The sequence below is a fragment of the Gallinula chloropus genome (genome assembly GCF_964237585.1).
Source record: "Gallinula chloropus genome assembly, chromosome: 16".
Taxonomy (NCBI): Eukaryota; Metazoa; Chordata; class Aves; order Gruiformes; family Rallidae; genus Gallinula; species Gallinula chloropus.
In genome coordinates this window covers 45,827-61,097 of record NC_140101.1, presented here as the reverse complement: position 1 = coordinate 61,097, position 15,271 = coordinate 45,827, and the positions used below count along the sequence as shown (strand labels likewise).

General features: G+C 52.1%; 1 long non-coding RNA gene across 1 annotated transcript; it reads left to right on the top strand.

Moving 5' to 3' along the window:
- Nucleotides 1-760: 760 nt before the first annotated feature.
- On the top strand, nt 761-5,142 carry LOC311197893. The gene is made up of 4 exons (XR_014617674.1): nt 761-1,044; nt 2,896-3,133; nt 3,904-4,000; nt 4,855-5,142. It is a non-coding gene; the product is annotated as an uncharacterized lncRNA (long non-coding RNA).
- The last annotated feature ends 10,129 nt before the right edge of the window (nt 5,143-15,271 follow it).

The window sequence follows — 15,271 nt, the reverse complement described above, 5'->3', positions numbered from 1 at the left end:
ACAGGTTCTGCTCTGCCTTTTGTTTCCTTGTCAGCCTTTGTTGCCCTTGTGAAATGTCCAAGCCCATTGGAGACATTACTGTTTGGCTTGCTATTTGAGCTTTCTTCTTGGATACCTTGTACCCATTAAGTCCCCAAAAGTTTAAGAGTTGGGTGGTTACCCATCCAGAACCTGTTGTCCTTCTTGTGAGTCTTGGTCCTTCCCAGCCCTCCACTGACCCCTGCCCTTTCTTACTACTCCTCTGATTTTTTTTTTTTTTTTCCCCTTGCCTGTACTTCTCTATTCTACTGTCCTGCTCCCTTTTCTTCTCTCCCTTTCTCTTTCTTCATCTCCCTCTCCCTTTTCTTTTTCTCTCTGTGCTTTTTTCCTGCTTTCTCTTCCTCCTTTTTTCGTCTTCCATCTCTGTCCTGCAGGCCACTGCAGTTACTTTCCTTTTCCATCTCTTTGTCGTGATCTGCACCTGTCTTGTTTTCTCCAAAAATTTCTCTAGCCTGTTGTCTGGTGTTCTTTTTTTTTTTTCATTCTATATCTCACTGTCCCAGGCAGCAAGCTGGCCCTTGAATATGCTTTATTCTCCATAAATGCAGGTGCTGTTGGCAGCAGTTCATGAAACGAGGGGCATCTCCAGCAGATCCTGTAGAAGACAGAGTTGCTGCCTGAGGAGAGCACGCCTCAAAGTGTGCATCGTCAGATTTGCGCTCGCTAGAGAGTATGGGACGAAGCTGGCATTGGCGTCCTGTCCAGCCAGTGTCAGGTGACACCCACTTTGCTGCGCACTGGTTACAGGAGGATCTAGAGTAATACAGATGTACTTCTCAGCGAAGGCAGCGAAGCAACACTTTCCTTTCAAACGGTGAGGCTGGTAAGGAAAGCGCAGTTTGTCTCTGACTGTCTCTATTCCCTTTGTCTCAGGGAGGCTGAATGAAAATGATGACTTCTTGACTGTGTTATCACACTGGGTGAGTAGGTGTGACATGCTGGAGCTGGATACTGAAGTTGAGTACGTGGTGGAATCGATGGATCTGTGTTTTCTGCATGGAGAAGGTAACCTGTCATTCGTTTATTTTTCTTAAAATGAAGCAAAGGACTAGGGAAGGTGGGTTCTTCTTCACAGCGCAGATTTTGATGACATTGTTGGAGTAGAAATCCATCCAAGGGTGGTCCTAAAGTTGGCAACATCAGTAGCATAACAAGAGAGTCTCATGGTTCCACTGTAAAGTGGAAGTACAGAAAGCTGTTCAGCTCGCAGAGTGCAGGCCTGTGTGACCTGGGAATCTACTGATGGACTCTGCCTTATGAGGTGAGATATTTTCGATCGAGCAGGGGGAGTCATCGTGACTTAACAATGTGGTAGCTACACTTGTGATGGGCTCCTGCAGTTTTATCAGCTATCGGACCCCGGAAGGCCTTCATCCTCCCTCCGTCTCTAGGATGAAAAGGCAAAAAATGCCATATTGTGAGGATGATTGAGTACAATTTTCTGCCGCTCCATAAATAACTTTGATACTTAGTATATGTTAGGAGTGCTTGTGGGAGCTTCAGCCTCTTCTCGAAGCAGTCCCGTCTGTCTAAAGCGCGTGCTTTTAAAAACATCTGTGTGTTACATACATTAGGAACTAAAACTGCAGCTTGATTTTCCTCCTCTAGGGCTGATTTTTCATAATTGCTTCACACCGGTAACAGAAACGGATAGGCCCTGTTTCGTCAGGGTCAGTCCTGACCTCGTTTAAATGCTGCTGCAAAGCTTCGGTGTTTCAGTTTGCAAGCTGTAAAAATACTTTGTTAAAGATAAGAGTGCTTCTAGGAACTTAAGTGGTAGAACCACCTTCTCAATGGTAGCTTTTGCTGGCTTGCTTTTGTGCAATGTACATCTTTGCCATTGTGATTTAGCGTGCCTGATTGGTTTAGCATACAGACATTGGCACCCGCTGAGTTGATAAACAGGTCTTTCTCACTGTGCCATTTTTCCACTTCCTTTAATTGTATCTTTTTCAGTCTGTAACCACAGTTAATGTCTTTTTTTTTTTAAAAAAAGCACACTACAGCAGCTTGCTTTGTTCATGTGTTCAAAAGATGTTTGTGGTTGCTTTTCCCCCAGTTGTTGCTTGGTTTTTTTTCCTCTTTAAATGCTTTCTGAAAGGTAGAACTGCATTTCCTTGTAGGGTGCACTTAGACTTTTTCCATGTTATCGGAGTTGTAAGAACATGTCAGTTTCAACACAGAAAAAAGGTCCAGCTTTTGCCACGAGGCTTTTGCCATTAGGGTTTAGCCTAATGTTGCCGAGGAAGCTTTCTTTCTGCTTCCCTCTAAGCCTTACTGTAAAAAAGCAAAAAAGCTGTCATGGGAAAGCCGGTTAAATCGGGCTCGGACCCCAGATTGTCACCGGTTTAATGCAATGAAAGTGTCCTGACTGGACTGAAGCACCCTAAAACACTTTGCGTGCTGCAGCATAAGAATGCAGATGGCTTATCACGCAGTAACTTGGGGATCAGCACCGTTTGCTGCCACTGGCAGAGGCTTTTTTCTTATTCCTTCTGACTGACACGGCCATAGGAGGTGCCTGTTTTGTGGCAGTAGTGCAGCAGCACCATCTCTCGACCCTGCTGCCTCAGACATTGCTTAGCCTCACTGCATTTTGTTTCCTGGTTTTGCTCGGCAGGACAAGTCCTGTTTGGCTGTAATTGCAGGGTTAGAGTGTAATATGAGGAAAGGAGGGTGTTGGCTTAGGAATTTCTGTTCCGCTTGCCACAGTTTTGCCACCAGTATTGCAGTTGGTGAGGTGGCTGTCGGGCGTGGGAATCGCGGGGGTGAGTCTCAGTGTGGGGACAGGTTTGTTGCTGACGCTTCAGCTGTTGGGGTTTTTGAGTTGCTGATGTGTGTTTTCTCATTCTACAGAACCACCTTCATGTTGCGTTCCAGGGAGTGTACTGTGGATGTACAGGAAAGATCTTTCCTGGTGAGACTGTCTATAAGCACCGAAGATGTTCGCCAGCTCTGCGCTGAGAAGTTCGAGGTGGACAAGCCGGCAGAGTGCAGCCCGTTTCTTGTTGTCGATGACACCTGGCAGCAGCTGACGGAGCATACCTGCCCTCGGGAAATGAAGGCTGAGTTGCACAGCTGTCCCCAACCCCAGGTCTTCCACTTTGTCTACAAATGTGTTAACAGAGATCTGTGTGGTGCCATTTGTCACAATGATGACTCCACGTTTTAAAAGCAGCAGCTCGTCGTTGGATTTCTGTTCCTCTTGTTAACGGCTGAAAACATCTTTGTTGGCTGGCATTCCTTAGGAGCCGAGACTGGTCTTAAACCAGGATTGCCCAGTAAAAATCCCTTAGCCACATCAGGCATAGCTTAGAAAACCCCATGTAAATCGTGCACAGGGCCGGTTATGCAGACTATTCCACCAGCGTGTTTGAGCCAACAGCCACAAGACTCTGCTGCAGCATATCATATCGTGGCCCTCGGCAGGTTGTCTGCTGTGGTGTGCAAATGTCTTATTTTTTTTGCACCTGGCCTCTAGCCACATGTCATTTTGATTTATATATGTGTATGCTAGACAAGCATTGCAGTAAACTGGCTGGTGTTAGCTTGGGTTCGACTTGTCCCATTCAGGGCATCAGTTAACTCAGAATTACCTGGATGATTGATTGCATTCTTTCCTGTTTGTGTTTTTTTTTGTTTGTTTGTTTTTAATTACAGAAAATTGTGGGGGTTTATTATAGACATCTTGCAGCAGTTGCAGGTAGACTGTCAGGGTCGTCTTCTAAAAATATTTTTTCAGCTGTAAAGAATTCTGTAATTATGCATGTGATTTTAACATTCAATATACAAGAATAAGTCTCTTTCGGGTTTTGGCGTATTGCATTTAAGGTCTCTATGGTTTCTCCTCTTTTCCTGTTACAGGTGAGTTCTTGGGAGCTTGTGGTACCTATAAGAAGGTCGTAGTATTGGCGCTGGTGATTTCATTGCCTTTATCTGAACTGGATGTACTGTTACCTGGGTTAGTGTTTCTATCCATTGGTTTAGACAGCCTTGTGGGTAGGAAGAGGAAGTTGAAAGAAAAGGATGTAGAGAAGGGGCAGAGAAAGAACGCAGAGAACCGAGTTTAGGATTAAAATGTGTTAGTCTGTCTGCTGGTGCAGGCTCCTCTCAGAAAATGAGCCAAGGAGGTTGGTAAGGTGTTTGTAGTTTTACTGATTTTTTTTTTTTTTTTTTTTCCTGGTTTTTGTGGCTATAGGGGTTGGGTGGGTTGGTTTTTTTACAGGGTCTGGGATTTGTGGGGTTAGTGTGGGCTTGTGAGGTTTTTCTGTTGGTTTGTTTTTTTTAACTGGGGTTCTAAGGGGGGGTTTTGGTTCTCTGCCTTTTGAAGGCTTTGGGGTTCTGTGGGTTGCGGGTTTGGGGGAGGGCTAGGGGCTTCTGTGGTGTTTTGAGTTCCCGCAGCTTTTCTTGTGGGGTCTGGGGTTTGTGTGTGTCTTTAATGGGGGTTTGTGGCTTCTTTGGTTTTTGGGCTTTGTGGGGGTTTCTAGTTTGTGGGAATTCTTTGGGTATTTTGGTTTGGTTTTTCTTAGGCTGAGAGGCTTTAGGAGGAAAGCCTGTTCTGAGCGTGGTGTTCTCCTTGTAACAGAAGCAGGGTCTCACTGCGGCATGCCAGCTGTCGTGGCTAACAAGGGAGCTTTTTTGTTTTGTGTTGTTATCAATATTACAAGAGTTCCACTTTGTAAAATGCTTTTGTGATGAGTTCAGGCTACGTCTTGCATCCATTGAAAGCAGTATTTACTGGGGCTGAGTCTTCCTGTTTGGAGCTGAGGAAGGAAGTATGGATTGAATAACAATGTATTGGTTTTTGACCTGCAGATGGTGGAAGAAAGTGAGGAAAGACTAACAGAAGAGCAGATTGAGTCACTTCTCCAGGCAGTCACCAGTCTTCTTCCAGGGGATCCAGAAGAACAGCCAAGAGACTTGGCAATGTTGGCTGAAGACGAAGGTGACCAAACCTTGGAGGCATCTCAGCCCAAAGCTGGCAACGGTTTCGACAGAGGAGAATCGGCTAACAATTTTCTGGGTTATACTTGGCAGCAGTTTACTGTTGTATTGGACATTGTTGTAAAATGCCTTAGAATTTTTATTATTCAGAGGTGATGAGGGAACCAGTTGTTTCCAAGAAAGCGTGGCCAAGGCCACTGTTGTTGTGGCATCTTTCCATCGATGGGGCTGGCAGCAGCTGAGTCAGGGCGGTTGGCTCTTTTTGGGGGACTATGGGGTCTTTACAGGGTCTCTTTTTGGTGGGGTCTAGGGCTTTTGGGGGGGGTTCTCTAAGGGGGGGTGTGGGGTTCTTTGAGGGGATCTTTATGGGGTCTCATTTTGGGGGGGATGTGAGGGGCTTGGGGGCGTCTTTAAGGAGTCTCAGGTTTTTTGGGGGGTGGTTAGGGTTCTTTATGGGGTCTGTTTGGGGGGTCTGGGTTTTTTGGGGGGTCGCTTTGGGGAGTTGGGGGGCCCTAAGGGCCTTTTTAGGGGATCGTGGGGGGGCTCTTTGGGGGGGGGGTGTGTCTCTGAGGGGTTCTGGGGGGGGTCTCTCTAGGGTCTATTTTTGGGGTGTTGGGGGTTCCTTCGGGGGTCTTCTAGGGGGTCAGGGGCCATGGTGGGGTTCGAGGGCTCTCAGAGGGGTCGCAGTAGGGTTGGGAGGGGGGTTGAATTCGCTGGAGGAGATGGGGGGTTGTTAATGAGCGCAGGTCAGCGGCAGACGGGTAATTAGTGGGGCAGGGGGAGCCGAAAAGGGCCGAGCAGAGGCGGAGAGATACGAGCAGAGGCGGAGAGATACGAGCACTGGCGGAAAGGCCCGAGCACTGGCGGAAAGGCCCGAGCGGGGATTCGAACACGGGGGTCCTCGGTGCTGCCGCCTTGCGGACACGCAGCGGTACTGCGCCCGGGTGGCGCAGCGCACGGAAGCCGCCGCGTTCTGCTGCCTCCGTGCACACTCGCCGCGTTCCTGCGCGGGTGCGCGCAGAGCCCGCTGCGTGCGGACTGCGGCCGGGCGGCGCAGCGCGAGCGGCAGGGCGCTTTAACGAGGGACGCCGCCATTGCGGGGCGGCCGCTCCCTCCCGGTGAGGGGGGGGTTCCGCCGCCCGTCGCGGGGTCGGCCGGGGCACTGTCAGGTCCGGGGAACCCCCGAAGGCGATGGGACTCCCTCGGGGGGGCAGATTTTGGGAGGGGGCGCGCGGGGGGGGGGGTCACTGTCATGTGCGGGGATTCGAACACGGGGTGAGGTCGCCCATCCGGGCGCTGACCGAGCTGGTCCCTGCTTAGCTTCCCGAACGGGGCAGCTGTGCTGTGTAGCCCCCCCCAAGCTCGCGCCCCCAAACGGGGGCCCGGAAGCCCCCCGGCGGCCATTTTTCCGCCGGAGCCGCACGGAGATGGGCGCGGCCATACCCGAAAGCCCCCCGGCGGCCATTTTTCCGCCGGAGCCGCACGGAGATGGGCGCCGCCATGCCCGGAAGTCCCCCGGCGGCCATTTTTCCGCCGGAGCCGCACGGAGATGGGCGCCGCCATACCCGAAAGCCCCCCGGCGGCAATTTAACCGCCGGAGCCGCACGGAGATGGGCGCCGCCATGCCCGGAAGCCCCCCGGCGGCCATTTTTCCGCCGCAGCCGCACGGAGATGGGCGCCGCCATGCCCGGAAGCCCCCCGGCGGCCATTTTTCCGCCGGAGCCGCACGGAGATGGGCGCCGCCATGCCCGGAAGTCCCCCGGCGGCCATTTTTCCGCCGGAGCCGAACGGAGATGGGCGCCGCCATACCCGAAAGCCCCCCGGCGGCCATTTTTGCGCCGGAGCCGCACGGAGATGGGCGCCGCCATGCCCGGAAGCCCCCCGACGGCCATTTTTCCGCCGGAGCCGCACGGAGATGGGCGCCGCCATGCCCGGAAGCCCCCCGGCGGCCATTTTTCCGCCGGAGCCGCACGGAGATGGGCGCCGCCATTCCCGGAATTCCCTCGGCGGCAATTTAACCGCCGGAGCCGCACGGAGATTGGCGCCGCCTTTCCCGGAAGCCCCCCGGCGGCCATTTTTCCGCCGGAGCCGCACGGAGATGGGCGCCGCCATGCCCGGAAGCCCCCCGGCGGCCATTTTTCCGCCGGAGCCGCACGGAGATGGGCGCCGCCATTCCCGGAAGTCCCCCGGCGGCCATTTAACCGCCGCAGCCGCACGGAGATGGGCGCCGCCATCCCGGAATCCTCCCGGCGGCCATTTTTCCGCCGGAGCCGCACGGAGATGGGCGCCGCCATGCCCGGAAGCCCCCCGGCGGCCATTTTTCCGACGGAGCCGCACGGAGATGGGCGCCGCCATGCCCGGAAGTCCCCCGGCGGCCATTTAACCGCCGGAGCCGCACGGAGATGGGCGCCGCCATGCCCGGAAACTCCCCGGCGGCCATTTTTCCGCCGGAGCCGCACGGAGATGGGCGCCGCCATGCCCGGAAGCTCCCCGCGGCCATTTTTCCGCCGGAGCCGCACGGAGATGGGCGCCGCCATGCCCGGAAGTCCCCCGGCGGCCATTTAACCGCCGGAGCCGCACGGAGATGGGCGCCGCCATGCCCGGAAGCCCCCCGGCGGCCATTTTTCCGCCGGAGCCGCACGGAGATGGGCGCCGCCTTTCCCGGAAGCCCCCCGGCGGCCATTTTTCCGCCGGAGCCGCACGGAGATGGGCGCCGCCATGCCCGGAAGCCATTTTTCCGCCGGAGCCGCACGGAGATGGGCGCCTCCATTCCCGGAATTCTCCCCGGCGGCCATTTTTCCGCCGGAGCCGCACGGAGATGGGCGCCGCCATGCCCGGAAGCCCCCGGCGGCCATTTTTGCGCCGGAGCCGCACTGAGATGGGCGCCGCCATGCCCGGAAGCTCCCCGCGGCCATTTTTCAGCCGGAGCTGCACGGAGATGGGCGCCGCCATGCCCGGAAGCCCCCCGGCGGCCATTTAACCGCCGGAGCCGAACGGAGATGGGCGCCGCCATGTCCGGAAGCCATTTTTCCGCCGGAGCCGCACGGAGATGGGCGCCGCCATGCCCGGAAGCCCCCCGGCGGCCATTTAACCGCCGGAGCCGAACGGAGATGGGCGCCGCCATGTCCGGAAGCCATTTTTCCGCCGGAGCCGCACGGAGATGGGCGCCGCCATACCCAAAAGCCCCCCGGCGGCCATTTTTCCGCCGGAGCCGCACGGAGATGGGCGCCGCCATGCCCGGAAGACCCCCGGCGGCCATTTTTCCGCCGGAGCCGCACGGAGATGGGCGCCGCCTTTCCCGGAAGCTCCCCGGCGGCCATTTTTCCGCCGGAGCCGCACGGAGATGGGCGCCGCCATGCCCGGAAGCCATTTTTCCGCCGGAGCCGCACGGAGATGGGCGCCGCCATGCCCGGAAGCCCCCCGGCGGCAATTTAACCGCCGGAGCCGCACGGAGATGGGCGCCGCCATGCCCGGAAGCCCTCCGGCGGCCATTTTTCCGCCGGAGCCGCACGGAGATGGGCGCCGCCATTCCCGGAAGCCCCCCGGCGGCCATTTTTCCCCCGCAGCCGCACGGAGATGGGCGCCGCCATGCCCGGAATCCCCCTCGGCGGCCATTTAACCGCCGGAGCCGCACGGAGATGGGCGCCGCCATGCCCGGAAGCTCCCCGGCGGCCATTTAACCGCCGGAGCCGCACGGAGATGGGCGCCGCCATGCCCGGAAGCCCCCCGACGGCCATTTTTCCGCCGGAGCCGCACGGAGATGGGCGCCGCCATGCCCGGAAGCCCCCCGGCGGCCATTTAACCGCCGGAGCCGCACGGAGATTGGCGCCGCCTTTCCCGGAAGTCCCCCGGCGGCCATTTTTCCGCCGCAGCCGCACGGAGATGGGCGCCGCCATGCCCGGAAGCCCCCCGGCGGCCATTTTTCCGCCGGAGCCGCACGGAGATGGGCGCCGCCATGCCCCTAAGCCCCCCGGCGGCCATTTTTCCGCCGGAGCCGCACGGAGATGGGCGCCGCCATTCCCGGAAGTCCCCCGGCGGCCATTTTACCGCCGGAGCCGCACGGAGATGGGCGCCGCCTTTCCCGGAAGTTCTCCGACGCCCATTTTACCGCCGGAACACCATCGAGAGTTTACTCTCTATTCCGGGAAGTCCTCCGACAGCCATTTTACCCCCGAAGTACCACAGACAACTTCATCTTTATGCTCGGAAGATGTCTGACGGCCATTTTACTGGAGAGATATCGTATGGTTTTATGTTGTCTTACCAGCTTCTTTTTCCCAGTCATCAATTGCTCCCTCTCTGCTCTTTAGTATGTCATAGTTGTTTTGTGTGTGTGCTCGGGGACGAGGTTGAGTTGGGAGAGGTTGAATTTTTTTTTTTTTTTTTAGGCGAGTTGAGGGTTTGTATGGAGTTTTTTTGTTGTTTGCGGGGTTTTTTTTTGGATTTGTGTGTTTATTTGCGTCTAGGGTTTGTGTAAATTTGTGGGTTTTTTTTAAAATTGGTTTTTGGTATTTGCGTTGGTGAATTGTGTGTGCTTGTGGGGTTTGGCAGTTTGTAGGGTGTCCTGGTTCAGCCCCAGGCAGCAGCTGATCTCCACATGCCGCTCGCTCCCCCCTACCACAGCAGGAATGACAGAATTACTCGGTTGGGAAAGACTTTTGAGATCATGGAGTCCAACCGTACCAGTCCTCTACTAAACCAGGAGAAACACACAAAGGCCTCACGGGCTGGGATAAGGAGAGTTTACGGACACGGCACAGTGAGGGGAGCAACAACAGAGTCTGTGACAGAAAACATAAACAAACATAGAAAACATATCAGCCTCTGATAACTTAGAGTACTTCATGGATGCTGGACCACACACAGACTGTGTCAGCACCACACAGCCCCACTCCTCCTTGACCTGCCCCTTTTATGGGTGGTGTAGTGTCACGTGGTATGGAAAGCAGTCTGGGCCACCTCAGGTCAACTGTGCTGGCTCCTTGTGAAACTTAACTCTGTCCTGGCTGGAACCAGGACAGGGTTTACTTTGGTTGTGGCTATTTTTGCTTACTTGTTTTGTTCATCTCTCTCTGACTGACTGTCCCTATTTTTTAATTCCTTCCTCTACCTGTCTAAGACAGTATGGACTTTTTCCTGCCTCTCTTCCTATCTGCCTGCTGCTTCTTTCTCCGTATCTGACAAGCTCCCTGGCTCCATCTTTCTCTGGCCGTCCCCTTCCCCATGTCCTGCTTTCTTGCTACAGCCCAGCTATCACACTGGCACCACTTTTCTAACATTCTGTACTCTAGTGTTCTGCTCCTCAATTGTTGGTAGCGTCTTCCACCTTGGCATAGCAGCCCATATCTCCAGCAGCCTGCTAGGCCAGCTGTCCGTTTCCCACTGGACTGCGGAGCACAGCTCTGGGAACGAGTGCTGAGGTACCTTGGAGTGGCCTCTGGAACAAAGTGACTCCCAGGACTGGTTCCATGCTGAATAAACACCTGCAGCCTTTGACCTCCTGGCTGCATCTGCTTGTCCTTTGTCCTGGGGAAAGGGCTTTGAGGGAGGCCAGGGGATGAGCTGTTGAGGATCAGGCAGTGCCACTGGCCCCATCTGCCCTGCCCCCATCTCTTTCCCATGCTGCTGTGATTTTCTTTGCTTCCCTTTACCTTTTCTCTTCTCTCTTTTCTTCTGCCCTGCTTCCTCTTTCTCTATCCCTCTTGTACTCATTCTCCCTTTTATTTTAACCTTTATGCTTTTGCCCTGCTTTCTCTCAGCATTTTTTCCTCATCCTCTATCTCGGTCCTGTAGCTGCTCATTGTTTCTTCTTTTTCCATTTCTTTGCCCTGAACTGCATCAATCTATCTTCTTTTTTCTTTTTCTCTTTCTCACCTTTCCATATCCCCCTGCCTCCCCCTGCACCCCTCTCCTATCCCCCTATCCCCCACCACTCCTACCACCCTTTTTTTTTAACTTGTTCTTTTCCTCTCTATACCTGTACATGCCACTCCATGTCCTGGCTTTTTATCTCTCTCTCCCCCCCGCCCTCAATTTCTCTTTTCATTTTTATCTTTATCCTTCTCTCTGCAGTTTGGTGTCATTTTCATTCTGCATCTCACTGGTCTTCTCTCTTACTCTCTCTGAGCCTTTGTCCTGCTTTCTGTTCCTGTTTCTGTTTTTTCCTCTCCTGTTCCATCTTTCTGTCATTTTTCACTGGCACTTTCATTGGCTCTCTCCCAGCATCCTCCTCTGAGTCCACCTGTTTTTTGTATTGTCCCACTTTTTATCTACCTGTCCCTCACATGTTTTCTGCGCCCTTTTTTGTGTCTTTCTGTCTTTCCTTGTCCCTCTGGCCTTCTGCCAGTGATGGTGATGTGTTTTTTTTCCTCATCCTCCCCCCCACCCCCCACCCCCCCCCCCCACCCCCCCCCCCCACCCCCCCCCTTTGTCCATCTCTCTGCCTCGGTCCTGTTACTGGCCTGCTCTCTCTCCATCTCTAATATTTCATTCTAATGCCTTTCCTGTCCATTTTCTTTTCTTCCCTAACTTTATGTCTGTACATTTCCACCCCACTGGCTGTCCTATCATTTGTTGCTATATCCTCCTGCCCAGTTCACTGTCCCATTATTCCCTCCTGTCCTGCTTCCTGGTCTATTTTTCTTCTACCACAGTTCATCACTGTTTTTTCCCTTCCATTTCTTTGGTTTGATTTGTCTCTCTCTTCTCCGCCCAGCACCGCCTCCCTGCCCCACCTCCTTCTGACTTGTTCTGTACTTTTCTCTTCTTCCTGCCTTTTTTCTTTCTTTTCTTTTTAATCTATGTGTTCTGCTCCCTTCTTGTCATTTCCTTTCCCTCATTTCTGGTCTCTGACCGTGTTTTTCTTTTGCCACATCCCTGCAGGTCTCCTCATGCCTTTTGAATTATTTTCCATCTTGTTGTCCTTTCTCCTGTACCTCTTTATGTGTTCCTTAATAATGCTCATTTTTTTCTCCTGCTGTTCCTCTGTTTTGTTCCCCGTTGCTGTATTTTCATTCTCTGTGTCTGCTGCTCCAGTAACAGCTGACAAGTTGTCCTCAAGGAAGGGTTACTGTACAGACACCAAGCCCCAGAGCAGACTCACTTCTGGGCTTTACACACACTAATCAATAACCACTTGCTGTCCTTTTTGCACTCATGGCTGTGTTTGTAGTCCTTTGTGCTTGCAAGTAGCTGTCACAGAGTCAGGTTACACAGTGAGTATAAGGGCCACTGCTGCAGCTGTGGGCTGGTGCCAGAGGAGCCTGGCAGGGGGTGGGTGGGCAGTGAGGGTGATGAAGAAGGCCCCTCTCTGTAAAAGGGCTACAGTTGTCATTAGCATCGATTGGGGAAACAGTGGCATCTCAAAATGCTCTGGCAGAAGATGGGATTGTTGTCTGAGGAGAGATACAGTCCTCTCTATGGATGAATTGCTTGTTCTTTCCCTCTCTTGTTTGCAGCATCTCATTTTTTGTGTCCTCATTTGTCATTCTTTCATCTGGGATAGAGTTAGTTTTCTTTCTAGCAGATGGTATAGTGTGATGTTTTGTATTTAGGATAAGAACAATGGTGATATATCACTAGTATTTTAGTTCTTGCCAAGCAGTCAAGGGTTCCTGAGTGTCTCATAGCAGCTAGCTGACAAGAAGGTTAGGGGCACCTGAGAAGTCAGAAATGGACAGGGCCAGGACAGCTGCCTGGAACTGGCCAAAGGGATAATCCAAGTGTATGATATCATACTCTGAGTATAACTGAGGGGGGCAGGCAACTCAGGAGCATTGGCTCTGGCTGGTGAACAGTTGTGCTGTGTATTGCTTGTACATTCTTTTATTATTACTATTGTCTTTAATTTTTTTCCTATTAAACTGTTTCTATCTCAAGCCATGAGTTTTATGCTTTTCTTTTTGATTAGCTTCCCCCCCCCCCCCCTCACTGGAGAGGAGTAAACCAGCAAATGGCTGTGTAGTTAACTCTCTACCAGGTTAAATCCATCTCTCATTAGCCACATCCTGCTTTCATCTCCTTTCACAACTCTTTTCTACATCCTGCTATCCTTCCTCCTGCTTTTCATTTTTCTCTCTCTGTCTTCTGCTGTATTTGGGTGCCGAGCCTTGTATCAACTCACTACCAGGATTTGTTATGTGCACTAAGGAGTAAAATTTTCCTGTCACTTCTGGATGTGTTTGCAGCCCTCGGATGCAGAGCCTGTGGCTGTGGACAGGTGCAGGGATGATGTGCTGGATGATGTGCTGTGTGGCTACAGCTGGGGCAGCCCCAGGCATGGCCAATGAGGCTGAGGGAGGGGCCAGCCCTGGTCCATGAAGGGGCTCCAGCTGTACAAATAAAAACTATTTACATACCAAGTTGCAGCATCAATATGACAGATGCAGTAAAAGTGGCAATTATTGGTTTCAGTAAGAGTCCCTTTCTCCATTCAGCACTTTGCAATCCATCAATTTAAGTCAGAAAACCCATTCCTGCCTTTGAATCTTCTGCAGACAGGACTCTCCCCTTTCCCAGGGGACTGTGGGAAGGGTGGTGGGTGGGGCCAGGGGTATATGAGCAGCTGGCCTTGGCCTAGGCTGCTTACTTTCCTGAAGGTTTTCTTTGGGGTTAGTGCTCTCTCTGTCTTTTGGCAGATGGAGCTTTGTAGTTGGCTTGGCTTTTTAGGAACGTGTATCTGCGATGGCTTGGCTGTTTGGGGAGATATATCTGAGGTAAGAACTTCAGGTTAAGCAGCATGTATATAATGGAAAGCATCTTTGTGTGTAGTTTTGAGTGTTTATGTTTTCAGGGGATTGTAAAGTGACTTTTTTATTATTATTTTTGCTTTGTTCTGTATGCTGTAAGCTGTGAGTATTGTTTCTAACAGGCCTAATGATGAGATTTTTCTAGTTGGGATTAGGGCGAGCATCTTGTCCACGTACTGAGTTTTAGTCTTTTCCTATAAAGTAATGGGTATCAAAGGTGTAGTATCTTCTGGGTTTCAGGACAGCTCATGGCTTTCCTGGATGTTCCCAGAGTCACAGGGTTTTGTGACTTTTCTTGTGGGGTCTGAGGTTTGTGGGTGTTTCTAAATGGGTTTTGTAGCTTCTTTGGGTTTTGGGCTTTGTGGGGGTTCTTTGGGTATTTTAGTCTGTTCATTTTTCCTGTTGCCAGCTTTTAACTGGTGGAGAGAAGCATCAAGGTGGTGAAGGTCTCTTGCTAGTGTTAGAAGCTGGTAGGGAGTTGCTTTTTCTGCTGCCGTGCAGATCTCTACCTGCCTCCTGCCCATTCCTTTTTCTTTTTTTCCCCAACATGGAGAAAGGAGACTGAGGAGGGAGACCTCCTCATATTCTATGGCTTCCTTATGGGGGGAGGCACTGGTTTCTCTTTGGTGACTAGTGACTGAACCTGAGGGAATGTTGTGAAGCTGCAACAGGGGTTGTTTAGGTTGGATATTAGGAAGAGGCTCTTTACTCCTAGGACGGTCAGGCATTGGAACAGGCTTTTCAGGGAAGTGGTCACAGCACCCCACTCGACTGAGGTCAAGTGTCTGCATGATGCACCGAGTCAGATGCTCTGACTTGGCTGGTCCTGTGTGGAGCAAGGAGTTGGACTTGATGATCCTTATGGGTCCCTTCCAACTCAGGATATTGTACGATCATCTGCTTCTTTCTTGCTCTCTCTGCCAGCCCATCTACCTTTCCGGTTCCCCAAATCTTAAACATTAATCTCTTGCCACACCTGTCTGTGCCACTTTGCCTGATAATCAGTCTTTCATTCCAAATATGGGGTTTTAAAAAAGTTTTATTTATTTTGTATTGTATTTTTAGGGGGTTGTAAGATGGCCCTATACAATTATCTATTGGTCTTTGGTTCTAAATGTGTGGCGTTTTACTGACTTTCCTGACCATACAGAAGATAGAACCTCACCTTTTATTAACTAACATTGCTCTGTAACGTTTAAGTCCTGAGCATCGCTTCTCCTAGCAGGCACAATGATGAGATTGTCTAGGTGGGGTTAGGATGAGCCTTTTATCTGCCTGTAGAGCCTTAGCCTTTCCCAACAAAATAATGGGGACCAAATACGTAGCATTTTCCCGGTTCCTGGTCAGCTCACAACATTCCTAACAGTTCCCAGAGCACCGTGGGTTTTTTTCTAGCTCATTTGGAGGTCACAGCAGGCCCCTCATGGACTATAAGCATTAGCCCTTTATTAAGGCAGAGTAGAGAATGTTTTTAGCAAGAATCCTTTTCTCCATTCAGCATTGATTCTCTGATAAACAACTTGGGTCACAAGAGCCACACC